The sequence below is a fragment of the Elephas maximus genome, chromosome 5, assembly GCF_024166365.1.
Source record: "Elephas maximus indicus isolate mEleMax1 chromosome 5, mEleMax1 primary haplotype, whole genome shotgun sequence".
Taxonomy (NCBI): Eukaryota; Metazoa; Chordata; class Mammalia; order Proboscidea; family Elephantidae; genus Elephas; species Elephas maximus.
In genome coordinates this window covers 166,034,984-166,053,963 of record NC_064823.1, presented here as the reverse complement: position 1 = coordinate 166,053,963, position 18,980 = coordinate 166,034,984, and the positions used below count along the sequence as shown (strand labels likewise).

Below are 18,980 nucleotides of genomic sequence, written 5' to 3'. Positions count from 1 at the left end.
TAGTTGAAGATCTGTTGGCAGAAAACTTCCCTGACATCATGAAAGACGAAAGGATATCCATCCAAGATGCTCATCGAACCCCATATAAGACTGATCCAAAAAGAAAATCGCCAAGACATATTATCATCAAACTTGCCAAAACCAAAGACAAAGAGAAAATTTTAAAAGCAGCCAGGGATAAAAGAAAGGTCTCCTACAAAGGAGAATCAGTAACAATAAGTTCAGACTACTCAGCAGAAACCATGCAGTCAAGAAGGCAATGGGATGACATATATAGAGCACTGAAGGAGAAAAACTGCCAACCAAGGATCATATATCCAGCAAAATTCTCTCTCAAATGTGAAAGTGAAATTAGAACATTTACAGATAAACACAAGCTTAGAGAATTTGCAAAAACCAAAACAAAGCTACAAGAAATACTAAAGAAAATTGTTTCATCAGAAAATCAATAATATCAGATACCAGCACAACACAAGGTCACAGAACAGAACATCCTGATATCAACTCAAAAAGAGAAATCACAAAAACAAATTAAGATTAACTTTAAAAAGAAAAAATGCTCAAAACAGGGGATCATTGAAGTCCATATGTAAAAGATCACAATAATCAAAAGGAGGGACTAAATACAGGAGGCATAGAACTGCCATACGGAGCAGGAAACAAGGCAATATAGGATAATACAAGTTAGGTTTTTACTTAGAAAAACAGGGGTAAATATTAAGGTAACCACAAAGAGGTATAACAACTCCATAACTCAAAATAAAAACCAAGAAAAACATAACGACTCAGCAAACATAAATTCAACTACTATGAAAACGAGGAACACACAATTTACAAAGAAAAGCTTCTCAGCACAAAAAAGTAACTGGAAAAATGAAATTGTCAACAACACACACAAAACGGCACCAAAATGACAGCACTAAACACATACTTATCTATAATTACGCTGAATGTAAATGGACTAAATGCACCAATAAAGAGACAGAGAGTCTCAGACTGGATAAAGAAACACGATCCGTCTATATGCTGTCTACAAGAGACACACCTTAGACTTAGAGACACAAACAAACTAAAACTCAAAGAATGGAAAAAAGTATATCAAGCAAACAACAAGCAAAAAAGAGCAGGAGTAGGAATATTAATTTCTGAGAAAATAGACTTTAAAGTTAAATCCACCACAAAGGATAAAGAAGGACACTACATAATGATTAAAGGGACAATAGACAAGGATGATATAACCATATTAAATATTTCAGCACCCAATGACAGGGCTGCAAGATACATAAAACATTTTAACAGAACTGGAAAGTGAGATAGACACCTCCACAATTATAGTAGGAGACTTCAACACACCACTTTCGGAGAAGGACAGGACTTCCAGTAAGAAGCTCAATACAGACACGGAAGACCTAATTGCTACAATCAACCAACTTGACCTCATAAACTTATACAGAACACTCCACCCAACTGCTGCAAAGTATACTTTTTTTTCTAGCGCACAGGGAACACTCTCTAGAATAGACCACACATTAGGTCATAAAACAGACCTTTGCAGAATCCAAAACATCGAAATATTACAAAACATCTTCTCAGACCACAAGGCCATAAAAGTAAAAATCAATAACAAAAAAATCAGGGAAAATAAATCAAATACTTGGAAACTGAACAATACCCTGCTCAAAAAAGACTGGGTTATAGAAGACATTAAGAAGGGAATAAAGAAATTCATAGAATGCAATGAGAATGAAAACACTTCCTATCAAAACCTCTGGGACACAGCAAAAGCAGCGCTCAGAGGTCAATTTATATCGATAAATGCACACATACATAAAGAAGAAAGAGCCAAAATCAAAGAACTGTCCCTACAACTTGAACAAATAGAAAGCAAGCAACAAAAGAATCCATCAGGCACCAGAAGAAACGAATAATAAAAATTAGAGCTGAACTAAATGAATTAGAGAACAGAAAAACAATTGAAAGAATTAACAAAGCCAAAAGCTGATTCTTTGAAAAAATTAACAAAATTGATAAAACATTGGCCAGACTGACTAAAGAAATACAGGAAACAAATAACCTGAATAAGAAACAAGATGGGCCACATCACAACAGACCCAACTGAAATTAAAAGAATCATATCAGATTGTCATGAAAAATTGTACTCTAACAAATTTGCAAACCTAGAAGAAAAGGATGAATTCTTAGAAAAACACTACCTACCTAAACCAACACAATCACAAGTAGAACAACTAAATAGACCCATAAGAAAAAAAGAGATTGAAAAGGTAACCAAAAAACTCCCAACAAAAAAAAAAACCCCTGGCCCAGACAGCTTCACTGCAGAGTTCTACCAAACTTTCAGAGAAGAGTTAACACCACTACTACTAAAGGTATTTCAAAGCATAGAAAATGATGCTATACTACCTAACTCATTCTATGAAGCCACCATATCCCTGATACAAAAACCAGGTAAAGACACCACAAAAAAAGAAAATTACAGACCTATATCCCTCATGAACATAGATGCAAAAATCCTCAACAAAATTCTAGCCAATAGAATTCAACAACATATCAAAAAAAATAATCCACCACGACCAAGTGGGATTTATACCAGGAAAAATTATGCAAGGCTGGTTTAATATTAGAAAAATCATTAATGTAATCCACCATATAAATAAAACAAAAGACAAAAACCACATGATCTTATCAATTGATGCAGAAAAGGCATTTGACAAAGTCCAACACCCATTCATGATAAAAACTCTCAGCAAAATAGGAATTGAAGGAAAATTCCTCAACATAATAAAGGGCATCTATGTAAAGCCAACAGCCAACATCACCCTAAATGGAGAGAGCCTGAAAGCATTTCCCTTGAGAACGGGATCCAGACAAGGATGTCCTTTATCACCGCTCTTATTCAACATTGTGCTAGTGGTCCTATCCAGGGCAATTAGGCTAGACAGAGAAATAAAGGGCATCCGGATTGGCAAGGAGGAAGTAAAATTATCTCTATTTGCAGATGACATGATCTTATACACAGAAAACCCTAAGAAATCCTCCAGAAAACTACTGAAACTAATAGAAGAGTTTGGCAGAGTCTCAGGTTATAAGATAAACATACAAACATCACTTGGATTCCTCCACATCAACTAAAAGAACATCGAAGAGGAAATCACCAAATCCATACCATTCGCAGTAGCCACCAAGAAGATAAAATACTTAGGAATCAATCTTACGAAAGATGTAAAAGACCTATACAAAGAAAACTACAAAGTACTCATGCAAGAAACTAAAAAGGACCTACTTAAGTGGAAAAACATACCTTGCTCATGGATAGGAAGACTTAACATAGTAAAAATGTCTATTCTAACAAAAGCCATCTATACATACAATGCACTTCCGATCCAAATTCCAATGTCATTTTTTAATGTGATGGAGAAACAAATCACCAACTTCATGTGGAAGGGAAAGAAGGCCTGCATAAGTAAAGCATTACTGAGAAAGAAGAAGAAAGTGGGAGGCCTCACTCTGCCTGACTTTAGAACATATTATACAGCCACAGTAGTGAAAACAGCCTGGTACTGGTACAACAACAGGCACATAGACCAATGGAACAGAACTGAGAACCCAGATACAAATCCATCCACATATGAGCAGCTGATATTTGACAAAGACCCAGTGTCAGTTAATTGGGGAAAAGACAGTCTTTTTAACAAATGGTGCTGGCATAACTGGATATCCATTTGCAAAAAAATGAAACAGGACCCATACCTCACACCATGCACAAAAACTAACTCCAAGTGGATCAAAGACCTAAACATAAAGACTAAAACGATAAAGATCATGGAAGAAAAAATAGGGACAATGTTAGGAGCCCTAATACAAGGCATAAACAGAATACAAAACATTACTAAAAATGACGAAGAGAAACCAGATAACTGGGAGCTCCTAAAAATCAAACACCTATGCTCATCTAAAGACTTCTCCAAAAGAGTAAAAAGACCACCTACAGATTGGGAAAAAATTTTCAGCTATGACATTTCCGACCAGCGCCTGATCTCTAAAATCTATATGATTCTGTTAAAACTCAACCACAAAAAGACAAACAACCCAATCAAGAAGCGGGCAAAGGATATGAACACGCACTTCACTAAAGAGGATGTTCGGGCAGCTAACAGATACATGAGAAAATGCTCTCGATCATTAGCCATTAGAGAAATGCAAATTAAATCTATGATGAGATTCCATCTCACTCCCACAAAAATAGGCTGGCATTAATTGAAAAAACACAAAATAATAAATGTTGGAGAGGTTGTGGAGAGATTGGAACTCTTATACACTGCTGGTGGGAATGTAAAATGGTACAACCACTTTAGAAATCCATCTGGCGTTTTCTTAATAAGTTAGAAATAGAACTACCATACAGCCCAGAAATCCCACTCCTCGGAATATACCCTAGAGAAATAAGAGCCTTTACACGAACAGATATATGCACAGCCATGTTTATTACAGCTGTGTTTACAATAGCAAAAAGCTGGAAGCTACCAAGGTTAGGGTTAGGGTTAGGTGTCCATCAATAAATGAATGGTTAAATAAATTATGGTATATTCACACAATGGAATACGACGCATCGACAAAGAACAGTGAAGAATCTGTGAAACATTTCATAACATGGAGGAACCTGGAAGGCATTATGCTGAGTGAAATTAGTCAGATAAAAATGCAAAAGGACAAATATTGTATAAGACCACTATTATAAGATCTTGAGAAATAGTATAAACTGAGAGGAACACAAACTTTTGTGGTTACGAGGAGGGGAGGGAGGGAGGGTGGGAGAGGGTTATTTACTGATTAGTTAGTAGATAAGAACTACTTTAGGTGAAGGGAAGGACAATACTCAATACATGGAAGGTCAGCTCAACTGGACTGGACCAAAAGCAAAGAAGTTTCCAGGATAAACTGAATGCTTCGAAGGTCAGCAGAGCAAGGGTGGGGGTTTGGAGACTATGGCTTAAGGGGACTTCTAAGTCAATTGGCAAAATAATTCCATTGTGAAAACATTCTGTATCCCACTTTGAAGTGTGGCGTCTGGGGTCTTAAATGCTAAAAAGCAGCCATCTAAGATGCATCAATCAGTCTCAACCCACCTGGATCAAAGGAGAATGAAGAACACCAAGGTCACACGATAACTATGAGCCCAAGAGACAGAAAGGGCCACATGAACCAGAGACTTACATCATCCTGAGACCAGAAGAACTAGATGGTGCCCGGCCACAACCGATGACTGCCCTGACAGGAAGCACAACAGAGAACCCCTGAGGGAGCAGGAGAACAGTGGGATGCAGACCCCAAATTCTCATAAAAAGACCAGACTTAATGGTCTGACTGAGACTAGAAGAATCCTGGCGGTCATGGTCCCCAAACCTTCTGTTGGCCCAGGACAGGAACCATTCCCGAAGACAACTCATCAGACATGGAAGGGACTGGACAGAGGGTTGGACAGAGATGCTGATGAAGAGTGGGGTACTTGTATCAGGTGGACACTTGAGACTGTGTTGGAATCTCCTGTCTGGAGAGGAGATGGGAGGGTAGAGAGGGTTAGAAACTGGCAAAACAGTCACGAAAGGAAAGACTGGAAGGAGGGAGCAGGCTGACTCATTAGGGGGAGAGTAAGTGGGAGAATGGAGTAAGGTGTATATAAGCTTATATGTGACAGACTGACTTGATTTGTAAACTTTCACTTAAAGCACAATAAAAAGTATTTTAAAAAAAAAAAGATAGTGAGAAGAAGAAAAAAAGCTACTCCCCAACACAGCCTCCATGGGTATTCTGGAGTTCTTCTCCGTCTATTTTCCATATTCGGGGTCACAGTATACACCCACCCACACACCCAGGCACCAACCAGAGGTTTGCTGTTACTCGGCCCAGCCCAGGGTCAAGCTCTTAGGAACGAGACAGAGATAGGGTGAGATCTGCTCTCCTGGGATAGACAGACAGACAGACATGTGGTGCCTTGGGGTCTGCAGGAGATTGAAGTGGGGCGTCTGCTACAGGAGCACAGTAAAGGGGTGCCAGCCTCATCTGGGAGGCCAGACAAGGCAAGCACAGACCCAGAAAACAGGTGAGGATAAGGTGGCCAAGACTGGGGAGAGGCCAGGGAGGGTGGAAGGCGGGAGCTCTTGGCAGACTAATGACATGCCAGCCCAGGACAGCAGGGAGGGGCACTGTCTGCGTACCATAAGCGTGCCCCAAATTACAGCATGCTTCCCACAACCGTAACTCTCAAACGACCACCACAGAGTCTAGCCTACAGATGTGTAATTACTCCCTCATTGTTGGATGTTTAAGTTCACGGCTCTACGAAGGCTGCAACAAATACATTCATGCATGCAGGGCTTTCTCCTTGGTTTGGATAATCCTGTCAGGCTAAATTCTGAGATACTTAACAACTAGGTCGAACAGTGCAAACCTTGATGTGGCTCTTGACGAATGTGACAAAGCAGTCTCCAAGAGCACTGCCCCCATTTGCAACATCTGAGGACACCAGGCACCGGGGCTGTCAGTGATACTTGTCCGTTCACAATTCTCCGAGGGGTAGAGCGTTTTTTGGGGTGCGTACTTACTGTCTGTGACTTGGAGACGTGGCGATGGACAATCACAGCCCCGCCCTAAGCCCTGCCCCTGGAGGGTCTAACAGACAATATGGGTTCAGAGCAAACACTTCTGCAGGAGACAGGGTGGGTTCCCTGGAGGCAGGGCCTGGGACAAGGGCTTCGCCTGGATCACCACTGTCTGTCAGTTTGTTGTACTGCAGAGATTTACATGTTGCTACAATGCTGGAAGCTATGCAGATACCAGTAGGGTCGCCCACAGTGGGCATGTTTCAGTGGAGCTTCCAGACTAAGGCCAGGAAGAAAGGTCTGGCAATCAGCTTCCAAAAACCAGGCAGTGAGAACCCTGTGGATCACAATAGAATATTGTCTGATATAGTGTTGGAAGACGAGACCCCTAGGTTGGAAGGCACTCAAATACACAGTGGCTGCAGCAATAGACTTGAGCATACCAATGATCATGAAGATGGTGCAGGACTGGGCAGCGTTTTGTTTTGTTCTGTTGTATGTGGAGTTGTCATAAGTCAGAGCCTAGTTGACGACAGCTAACAACAAGTTTATCTGGGAAGAGATTCCAGGAAGCAGGAGGAGGATGTGGGGCGGGAGAGGCAGGTATGAAAGTTCAGAGTAAGGGTGTGTGTTGGTCTGGTTGGCCCGGGCCTGGGCACTGCTTGCTCCCAGAGCCTTGAAGACCCATGTGGAATGTGCCCAGAATGTCCATGGGCACAATGAGCCTGCCAATAGTATCTCCGCCAGGAGCTGAGGGGATGCTTCACAGGCCCAGAGAGGAGAGCTTAACCAAACCTCACATCCTCGGAGTCAGGAGAGCCGAGGGGCCAGGAGAGCCGAGGGGCCAGGAGAGCCGAGGGGCCAGGAGGCCTGAGGGGCCGGGAGACAGAGGGCAGAAGCAAACCATGCAGTTGGCTGCTCAGACTCTTGGTGGGGGGTCCCTATCTCACTGCGGGTGGAAGCCAAGGACACAGACAAGCTGTGTCAGGTCCCCTGGACCAGGACCAGGGAAATGGGGGAGAGGGGGCTGGCACTGGCAGCTGGCACCAGCTTCCAGAACATGGCTCCCACAGGCCACGATCTGCTGTCACAGCTAATGGAGGACTTCCCTGGCTCAGCCCAAAGGGCATGATTCCACCAAGCACCAAAGACCAGACCAATCACTCTTCACTCCCTAGAACCAGAAGGTGGAGCTATGTTCAGACCCACCCCACCCCACCCACCTCCAGTCACCGTGAACCAGGCACCAGGTTCCTGGCTGAGAAGCTCCCAGACCAGGGAAAGGCTGATGACAAGGACCTTCCTCCAGAGCTGACAGAGACAGGAAGCCTTCCCTGGAGCTGGCGCCCTGAATTCGGACTTCTAGCCTAATGGACTGTTAGAGAATAAAGTTCTCTTTGTTAAAGCCATTCTCTTGTGGTGTTTCTGTTATAGCAGCACTAGATGACTAAGACACCACCCACTACAGACATCGTGAGCCAGGCGCCAGGGGACAGTTCCTGGGGCCTCTAAGATGCCACTCACCTCCAGACACCATGAACCAGGCACCAGAGGACAGTTCCTGGGGTCTCTGAGATACCACCCAACCCAGATACTATGAGCCAGGTGCCAAGGGACAGCTCCTGGGGTCTCTGAGATGCCACTCACCTCCAGACCACCGTGAGCCAGGCACCAGGGGACAGTTCCTGGGATCTCTGAGATGCCACCCAACCCAGATACTATGAGCCAGGCACCGGGGCTCCTGGGGTCTCTGGGATGCCACTCACCTCCAGACACCATGAACCAGGTGCCAGAGGACAGTTCCTGGGGTCTCTGAGATGCCACCCAACCCAGATACTATGAGCCAGGCACCAGGGGACAGCTCCTGGGATCTCTGAGATGCCATCCAACCCAGATACTATGAGCCAGGCACCGGGGCTCCTGGGGTCTCTGCGATGCCACTCACCTCCAGACACCATGAGCCAGGCGCCAGGGGACAGTTCTTGGGGTCTCTGAGATGCCACCCAACCCAGATACTATGAGCCAGGCGCCAGGGGACAGCTCCTTGGATCTCTGAGATGCCATCCAACCCAGATACTATGAGCCAGGCACTGGGGCTCCTGGGGTCTCTGGGATGCCACTCACCTCCAGACACCAGGAACCAGGCACCAGGGGACAGTTCCTGGGGTCTCTGAAATGCCACCCAACCCAGATACTATGAGCCAGGCACCGGGGCTCCTGGGGTCTCTGGGATGCCACTCGCCTCCAGACACCAGGAACCAGGTGCCAGGGGACTGTTCCTGGGGTCTCTGAGGTGCCACCCACCCCCAGACACTATGAGCTGGGCACCAGAAGCTCCTGGGGTCTCAGATGCCAACATGTTTTTGATAACAAGGCAAGCACTGATGTGATTATTTATCTACTTCAAAGGAAATAAAATGTCTAGTAAAAATTCAGCAAAAACCTAACCTTTGACTTTAACAGTGACACAGCAACCAAACCAAAAACCAAACTCGCTGCCATCAAGTTGATTACGGCTCATAGCGACCCTACAGAACAGAGCAGAACTGCCCCATAGAGTTTCCAAGGAGCGCCTGGTGGACTGGAACTGCCAACCTTTGAGTTAGCAGCCATAGCTCTTAACCACCACACCATCAGGGCTTCCAACACAGTGACTGCGGTGGCCAGACCAGCAGGGCATCTGTCCTGCCCACAAGGCTCATGTCCTTGCGTCACCTCACGCAAACACCAAGGCTGTGAAGCCAGACAGACGCAGGCTCCACTTTTGCCACCCACCTGCTACCCATGTGACTCAGCCGTTCAGGGCCCCTGAGGACTCTGCATAGCCCTGGCACACACCAACACTCAGCAGCGATAGGTACCACTCGTCCTCTGCCTGTGGTGGTAGGAACTGCACATGAGAAGAATTTGTTTAAGGAAGGGTGTATGCAAGGAAAGGAAATAGTTTTTCCTCTTAAGGAGTGTTCAGCCTGGTTGGGGGGACTGAGTCATAGCCAGTTGTGGGAAGGGCTGTGAGGAGGCCTTCACCCCAGCCCTCTGGGGGGACAATGCTTTTCAAGCTTGAAGAACAAGTAGGAACCAGCCTCCAGAAAAGAGAGAAGAGGTTCCAGGCTGGGGAAGGCAATGAAGCAGGGAGGAGCCTAGCACGCTGGGGTATGTAACAGGCTCTCATGGCTGAGAGTGGGGTCTGGGGAGGTCTCAGATGCCAGATCATGGGACCCCAATGCTGGGCATAGAAGGGAGTTTGGACCATCATGATGGTAAACCAGTTACCACTGACTGCAAGTCATAGTGACCCCGTGTGTGTCAGAATAGAACTGCACTCCATAGGGTTTTCAATGGATGGTTTTTCAGAGGCAAATCTCCAGGCCTTTCTACCAACGTGCCTCTGGGTGGACTTGAGCCTCCAGCCTTCCAGTTAGCAGCTGGCACATTAGCCTTTTGCACCACCAGGGATTCCATCATGATGGCAGTGGGAGGGTTTTCACTACAGAAGAATCAAACATCTCAACCAAGACATCACTGAGCTCTGCGCTTCCCTCTGCCTTGGATGCTTTGCTCTTCCTCTCACCCACTCATCCTTCCAGTAACTGGTAGTCTTTATGTCTCCTCAATGCTGTACCCTGGGACTTCTCAGCAAGAATAAGTGCTGAGTGAGTCTGGAACATGTACCAAGGGCTTTAAAAGCGTTCATGCCCTTGGACCCAGAAATTTACTGCAGGGAATTTGTCCTCAGGAAAATATCCCAAACAGGATCACAGAATTATACCACAAAGATGTGATCCAGAATTGATTACAATGCACAGCCATACTACTGGTGGGGTGTCATTCAGCTACGAAAATACTTTCCAGGAAATTTTAATGACAAATAATGAAATGTTTGACAATGAAAATGCAAAATTCTCCATAGACTAGCAATTCAAGCGGCAGTGGGATCCTTCTGGTGGTAGCTGACTTTCCCAGGAAAGACTGTGGAGGTGCCCAGTCCCCACTGCCCTGGCACACCCCACTCAGGTGTCCCTCCGGGGCCAGGAGAACTCAGTGTGGCCCATCTCTTTATCTCCCAGGGGTCTGCCAGGGGTCTTACGTGATATTTAGCAAATGTGTTTTGAGAGGGAGAAGAGAGGATGATAGGCAAGAGGCAGGGGGAAAAGGAGGAAGGAGGAACAGAAAGTTTGAAAGAGGGAGGGAGTGAAATGAGAGAAAAGGAGGGTGAGACAAAAGAATGATAAAGAAGGAAGGAATGATGGAAGAAAGAGGAAATAGAGAAGAGGAGAAAGGGAGGGAAGGAAGGGAGAAAGTCAGAGGGAGAAAGAGGCAGACTGACAGATAATCCTTTCCTGTTTTTAGAATTCCTGAAGGCCCAGCCCCACTGCTGGGGAATCTCAGCTGGACGAGTGCAGAGCATACAATGCGACGCGGAGACGCAGCTCCACCTCCTCGTGAGGCTTCTGCCTTGGTGCTGGGCTGTCATTGCGTCTCTACTCCAATGTCTTGTCAAGTCACAGAAGCAGCCCCGGAAAGGGTGGTATCTCCAGATCTGCTATTTTCTCCTCACTAGCCCCGCTGGGAGAAGGCTGGTGCTGGCAGGACCCCTTTGTTCTCTTTGCAAACATTAAGTAGCATGTTGAGCTCTGTTTACAAAAATGAGCCTTTAAGACTCTAAGCATTCTCACTCCCATGACAGCAAGTCAACAGAGCTAGGCTCAGCTGCACGGGAGACTCCTGATCTTGAATCTTTTGCATCAGTGTCTGTCCATGAGTCGAGCATTAGACATTCCTGGGTCTGTTCTTCCTACTGCATGGTGGGAAGAAGTCTGTCCTCTCCACCACAAAGGTATGTTCAGGGCTTTATAAAGTCCACTAGGGGCTGAGGTCTTCAGAAGAAAAGAGAGGCACCATTATCGTCAAACTGACACTTATCCAAAAATAGCTGCTTCAGCAACCACAGCCGCCTGGAGGCCCAGCATTGTCAGAAGAGACAGCCAGGGAAGGATGCCTGAGCCAGGGACTAAGAAGGAGGACACATTCACCAAACAGAAGAACAGGGGAGAAGAACGTTTCATCCAGAAAAACCGTATATAACCAACAGGTCCTTTAAGCACTAGGCTCCACATAGTCGTGAGGCATGTGCTGTCCGTGGTCCTGAAACTCCTGGGACTCCCAGACCTCGTTCAGCCCTGCGGTTTCCACTTTCCTTTCTCTGCTCACTGAGAAATGTGTCATCTTCACATTCCCACAGAATTGCCAGTTTGTCAGCCTGTGGTGGCTTGTGTGTTGCTATAATGCTGGAAGCTATGCCACCAGTGTTTCAAATACCAGCAGTGTCACCCATGGTGGGGAGGTTTCAGCAGCGCTTCCCGACGAAGACAGACTAGGAAGAAAGGTCTAGCAACCTACTTCTGAAAACTGGCCAGTGAAAACCCTACAGATTCCAACAGAATATTGGCCTATATAGTGCTGGAAGATGAGCCCCTAGGTTGGCAGGCACTCATAATGCACAGTGGTCCCAACAACGGACTCAAGCATACCGAGGATTGTGAAGATCATGCAGGACGGGGCAGTGTTTTGTTCTTTTGTACATGGGGTCACTATGAGTCAGCCAACTCGACGGCAATTAACAACAAGCTTTACTATATATGTAGCTGGTTTCAAGAACTTTTAAGTCTTAGTATCATCCTTTCAGGACTTTGATTCTCCCACTCCAGGAAGTTCAGGGGAGGGTGGAGGGCATGCAACCTCCTTATGCCCTCCCCTACAAGCTCTGCTAGTGCAGATATCAGAATCTGGGTGTATGGGTGTCAGACAGGGTCTTAGATGTGGGTCCTCACATTGAGATGGCAGCTCCACCAGGGCTCTGATGCTGCAGGTTCTGATGTGCCGCCAGATTTATGAGTCGGGGTGGAAGGACAGCTCAGGGCAATAAGTGACCGATCACTCCTGGGAAGAGACAGAAGGCCTAACTATCCAGAGGACAAGCACAGAAGTGAGCCTTGAGAAGGGTCAGGGAGGACTCACGTTGGCAGGCACGTGGTTGTTTGCACATGGAATGCTGGTGGGATCACTCGCTCCACTGGAGGAAGAGCCAGGTGAGATGTGAAGGTGATGAGTCCTCCAAAGCTCATGTAGGAGGCAGTAACTGCACTCACACACACACACGCACACAACGTGGTGCCATGACCTAGCCGATCTCTAAGGCTCCTGGGGTTACTAACTAAAAATGCACTTCCAGGCCCCCTTTTCAGGTTTTCATTGGCTGTGGGCCAAGAATTTATGTCATTAGCAAACACTCCAGGTGATCTTGCTGTAGACCCTTTGTGTAGACAGTGTCAACTGTTCGCAGTTCTTCGTCCCCCCTTGCCACTCTCCAGCATGGTGGGGCGTATGCCCATGCCCCATAGCTCTGGGCCTGTCCAGGTGCTGCTTTTACCAGTGGAATAAGTATGAGTGCCCACCCCAGCACAGGCCTGAAGAGGCAGTAAGTCTTCACTCCTCCACTCCCCTTCAAAAGAATCTGCCCTCTGCCACGACCGCCACAGACCTGAGCACAGCAGTGCCTTCGGTCTGGGCTCCAGAATAAGATCAAGAGGCACACCTGGTCAGTCTGAAGACAACCTCACTGAGGCTCTGCCAGCCAGACCTGTGAGCAGTTAGCAAATGCTTGCAGCCAGAGCATAGGGGCCATCTGTTATGTAGCATCACTGAGTCAAAAGTGAACAGATACACCAACAATGTTCTGTGCTCGGGGCCCAGGGATGCTGTCTCAGAGGGTTTTTTTCTTTAGCTCAGACACTTCATAGCTCCCTGACTGGCTCATACCTCCATGAACCAGACCCTCCTCACTCCCAGGTCCCTTGCTGGTCTCCCACCAGCTCCTGTATGAGTAACTGCTTCATCCAGTGCAGTGGTACAGTCATGTTCATCTGCAGAAACCACTACTTGCCTTTACTGCCCTTGGAGGATGGCTGTCACTGATGACCGTTTGCCACACACACAGGAAGACAGCCTGGGGAAGTGCCAGTTGGCAGAGACAGAATCTAATTAACACACATTTCCCTCCACTCGCCACTCGCGTGGGTGGGACAGGGCAGAATTTTCCTCCTCTGTGAATCAAAAGCACAGGCAGTCCCCAGGGCTCCAGGTCTTCTCTGAGAGCTCAGCCCATTTCCATGACAACAGCAGCTACAGTAAGGGCCTCAGGCCCCTTGAACCTGGAAGATAGTCAGAAGTACTCACTGATGGGCTGAGTATTGGGTTTTAAAAAACCAATCTCTCCCACAGCCTAAGGAGGATGGGCCTTGGCCTGCCTGGAGGAGGGACACCATGTCTGTGCCTGTGCCTCAGCCCAGCACTGTGGTTCTTCACCACTGTACCTCATCTTCTGCAAAAAGTCTGAACATAAACCCTCTACCTTTAAGAAAACCTCATTTGTTGGGCTCATACCAAACTCCAGTTCTGTATTACATGGGTTTTTAGTTCTTAAATCACCTTAAGAAGTAGATGGGATTTAGGATTGCTGCAGATGAGGAAGCAGAGGTGGAGTAAATGCTCAAGGTCGCAGCCAGGAGGTGGAGCCAGACTCCGAGCCTGTCCCATGTGGCACTCATGCAGTGCCAACCTACCTCCGGTCCTCTTAGCTGTACCTGGTTAGCATGTCTCCACCTTAGCTCCCTCCTGAGTAGAGGGAGTGGGAGAAGTGACGTAGACCCCAAGTTTCCATCAGCTCTTTATTGACCACATACCCCCCATGCTTCATACCTCACCATCACCTGCTGTGAGTATGGTCAGAGGGGGAAGGCAGATTGAAGACTCCAAAGGCTGCAGAGTGCTCTCTGGCAACCACTGAACCCACTGCCATTGAGTCAATTCTGACAAATAGCAACCCTATAGGACAGAGTAGAAGGGCCCCACAGGGTTTCCAAGGAATGGCTGGTGCATTTGAGCTGCCGGCCTGTTGGTTAGCAGCCAAGCTCTTAACCAGTGCACCACCAGAGCTCCAGTGAGGTGTTAAATGTGAGATCCATCCACCCAGCAAGCAACAGCAAAGCATCTGGAGCCAGGTGTTTTCATGTGGGGGAAGACAGATGCCATGTGAAAATTGTCTACAAACCAAAGAACACCCAGGGCTACTGACAATGAAGGGATCAACACAGCTGAGACCATGGCTTGGACTTTTAGCCTCCAGAACTGTGATAAAACAAATTTCTGTCTTTTAAAACAACCCAATTGGGATATTTCTGTTACAGCAGCCGGGGGAAACTAAGAATTTGGTACCAGGACTGGGGTACTACTCTAATAAATGCTTCAATTGTGGGAATGGCTTTGGAATTGGGTAATGGGCAGAGGCTTTTGATTATAAGAACCTAGGCTTCCTTGAAGAGACTGTTGGTAGAATTATGGACAATAAGAGCGATTGTGATGAAGCTTCAGAAAGAAACTGGGCATCTTATAGGGAAAGCTTCTATTGTCATGAACAGAATGTTGCTAGAAATGTGGATGCTGAATGTGCTTCTGTGAGATTTTAAAAGGAAATGATAAACATGTTATTGAACATTGGAAAAAATACCTTTGTTATAAAGTTGAAAAGCACTTGTCTAAATTATGTTAGAATATTTTATGGAAAATAGAACTTGAAAGTGATGAACTTGGATGTTTAGCTGAGATTTCTAAGCAATATCTTAAAGGGGTGGTGTGGTTTCTCTTTATGGAAAGGTAGGGCTGACATCCAGGGCCAAGGGTTCTCTACCCAGAGTCCAGAAAGCATGGCCAATGCCCATTGTCTAGAGGGCAGGGCTATTTCCCAGATGGTCTTGGAGAACAGAGAATTATTTTCAAGCCTTGAGAGCTAATGAGATTTAGCTGAGTTTTGGACTTGCTTGGTGCCCATGATCACTTCTTTCCCTCTAATTTCTCCCTTTTGGAATGGGGATGTCTACCTGTGCCTGCTCAACTATTACACTTTGAAAACAGATAACTTATACTCTAGGTTTCATGGGTCCACAGATGGAGAAATTTTGACTCAGGATGGGATACACCCAGAGAAGCTCCCATATTTTATTTCAATGATTCAGATGAGATTTTGGACTTACGGAGTTGATGATGAATGATGATGTGATGGAGTGAATGTGGTTTTGCACACGGAAAGAACGCGCATTTTAGAGGCCAAAGAGTGGAATGTTATGGATTGAGTTGTGTCTCCCCTCCCCCAATATGTATTGAAATCCTGGCCCTTGTAACTGCGGATGTGATCCTGTTGGGAAATTAGGGGTTTTTTTTGTTTGTTTGTTTTTTTAATTAATGAGATCATACCAGTGTAGGGTAGATCCTAAACCTAATCACTTCTGTGTAATGAAAAGACCAGAACAGACACAGAGACACACAAAGAGGAAGAGAGTTTTCATACATTAACTAATATTAACTGACAACGTGGTAACTCGCATGTTGCTGTGATGTTAAAGCTGCCGCTGTTGTTAGGAGCCATCAAGTCAGTTCCAACTCATAGCAACCCTATAGCTAGCCATTGGTATTTCAAATACCAGCAGCGTCACCATGGTGAACAGCTTCAGTGGAGCTTCCAAACTACAACAGACTAGGAAGAAAGACCTGATGATCTACTTCCAAAAATCAGCCAGTGAAAACCCTATGATCTAAAACAGAACATTGCTGAGACTTCAACTCTCTTACTTAGGATGTGTCATTGGGAGGGACTGATCACTGAAGAAGGACATCATGTTTGGTAAAATGAAGGGCAAGCAAAGGCAAAGGAAACCCTCAGTGAGATGGATTGACACAATAGTTACAATGATGGACTCAACACACCAAAGGTCATGAAGATGGTGCAGGACCGGGTAATGTTTAGTTCTGTTACACATAAGGTCACTATGAGTCAGACCTGACTAGACAGCAGCTAACAACAAGGACAAAGATGCACAGAGGAGCAGTGAATGCAAACAACCACTCACCTTCATGGAGCCTTACTGTGTGCCAGGAGCTTCTGCAGCACTATATGGACAGCACCTCCCCTCGTCCTTCCCAGCTCCATCAGGCAGGGACCATCTGATCCCCACCTTGCTGAGGAGAGACTAGGCTCAGGTTGAAGGCATCGCCAAAGCTCACATGGCTTGGATGTCATGGAGCCAGAACTAAGGAGTATCTTAACCTGAGTCTCCATTCAAGCAGCAAGATGCAGGGTGGACAGGGGCTGGTCTGAGGGAGCAGGCAGGAGGCACACAGGAGAGAGGGACTCTCACTGTGATGCTAAAGACGGAGCCACCATGAAAAGGAGGGAAGGATTGAGAACACATCTATTTCTTCTTCCATTGTAAAAATAATACACACTTATTTTTTAAATGGTGACATACAGAGTAGCAGAAAGAAGAAAAAAAAAAACATTTACAGTATTCAAACATAATCTCCATGCCTGGCTTATAGTTGATGCTCAATACTTATTGAGTGAATTAACTTATGGGCGTGCCACCATTAATATCTGGAAGTCTTCCCTGACAACCGATCTATCTGTGCCAACACTAATTATTACCCTTTTTACATAATTGAGAATGTTCTCTCTGTGCAATTCTCTGCTCAGCTTTTTTCATAAGAAATATGACAGGCACCTTCCTTGATCATCAAAATTTTTCAACCGAAGAAGAATTGACACCTTTGAATTGTGATGCTGGAGAAGAATATTGACTATACCATGGACTGCCAAAAGAATGAACAAACCTGTCTTGGAAGAAGTATGACTAGAATGTTCCTTAGAAGCAAGGATGGTGAGACTACATCTCACGTACTTTGGATATGCTGTCAGGAGGGATCAGTCCCTGGAGAAGGACATCATGCTTGGTAAAGTACAGGGTCAGGGGCATCAAAAAAGAGGAAGACCCTCAATTAGATGTATTGACACAGTGGCTGCAACAATGGGCTTAAGCATAATAATGATTGTGAGCATGGTGCAGGGCCAGGAAGTGTTTCGTTCTGTTGTACATGGGGTCAGTATGAGTCAGAACTGACTTGACAGCACCTAACAACAACAGCATTGTTGACGGCTGCCTGATACTTCAGTGAAGTGAAATAACACGATGTCATGGCCATTTCCGTACAATCGGGTATTTGGATTATTTCTGCTTGCTTTAAGCCTTGCTACTCCTGCAGTTGTTGAGCTTCAGGCCCTCTGGAGAGGAGTTTCAACTATGTCAAAGGCCCCAGGAGCAGTGCAGGTCCCCTAACATTCATTACGAGCACTTAATATTCAGCATGTCCAACCGGCTACTGCTTTCTCTGTGTAACAGATGAGGAAGCTAAGGCTCAGAGATGTTAATAACTTGCCTGAAGCTCCAGAATATGTCCACAGGTGGTGCAACTGAGAGGTTGGTTGGTCAAACCTACTCAGCAGCACTATGGAAGAAAAAGCCTTGTAATATGCTTCCATAAAGATTACAGCCAAGAAAACCCTGTGGAGCAGTTCTACACTGTAAAATACAGGGTCACCATGAGTCAGAACTGACTTAATGGCACAAGACAAAAACAACAAGTTCCAGAACAAGGGTGGTTCAAACCACAACCTTTACCTGTTTGACACCTAAACCTTGCTCCGGTTCTCAGATGCAAGTGAGCTCTGGAGTCCCCTGATTGTTGTTAGTGGCCATTGAGCTGGCTCTGACTCATGGTGACACTATGTATAACAGAATGAAACATTACTGGTCCTGTGTCATCTTCATGTTTGTTGGTATGAGTCCATTGTTGTAGTTATTGTGTCAATCCATCTCATAGAAGGTTTCCCTCATTTTCATTGATCCTCTACTTCACCATTTATGATGTCCTTTTCTAGCGATTGGTCTTTCTTGAGGACGTGTCCAAATAAAGTGAGCCCAAGTCTCACCATCCTCACTTCTAAGGAGCATTCAGGCTGTACTTTCTCCAAGACGGATTTGTTCATCCTTGTGGCAGTCCATGGTATATTCAATATTCTTCATCAATACCACAATTCAAATGCATCAATTCTCCTTTGATCTTCCTTTTTCATTGTCCACCGCCCATCTATCAGTTTGTTGTACTGTGGTGGCTTGTGCGTTGCTATGATGTTGGGAGCAGTGCCACTGGTATTTCAAATACCAACAGGGTCACCCATGGTAGACATGTTCTAGTGAAGCTTCCAGACTACGACAAACTAGAAAGGGCTGATGACCTACTTCTGAAAATCAGCCAATGAAAACCTTATGGAGTAACCCGGAGGCTTGTTTAAGCACATTCTGTCTCAAGTGGGTCCCGGGGTTTGCATTTCTAACAAGCTCCAGTGTTTATGATGCTCCTGGGGGCTCCACAAAGGTGTCCACTAAACTTGAGGGGTAAGTAGAAGTTCTCCAG

The 18,980-nt window shown here is 45.7% G+C and overlaps 1 protein-coding gene across 2 annotated transcripts in view; it reads right to left on the bottom strand.

The window, feature by feature from the left end:
* Positions 1–18,980, bottom strand: part of CRMP1 (collapsin response mediator protein 1) — a 103,610-nt gene that overhangs the window by 71,454 nt on the left and 13,176 nt on the right. The window lies entirely within an intron of this gene.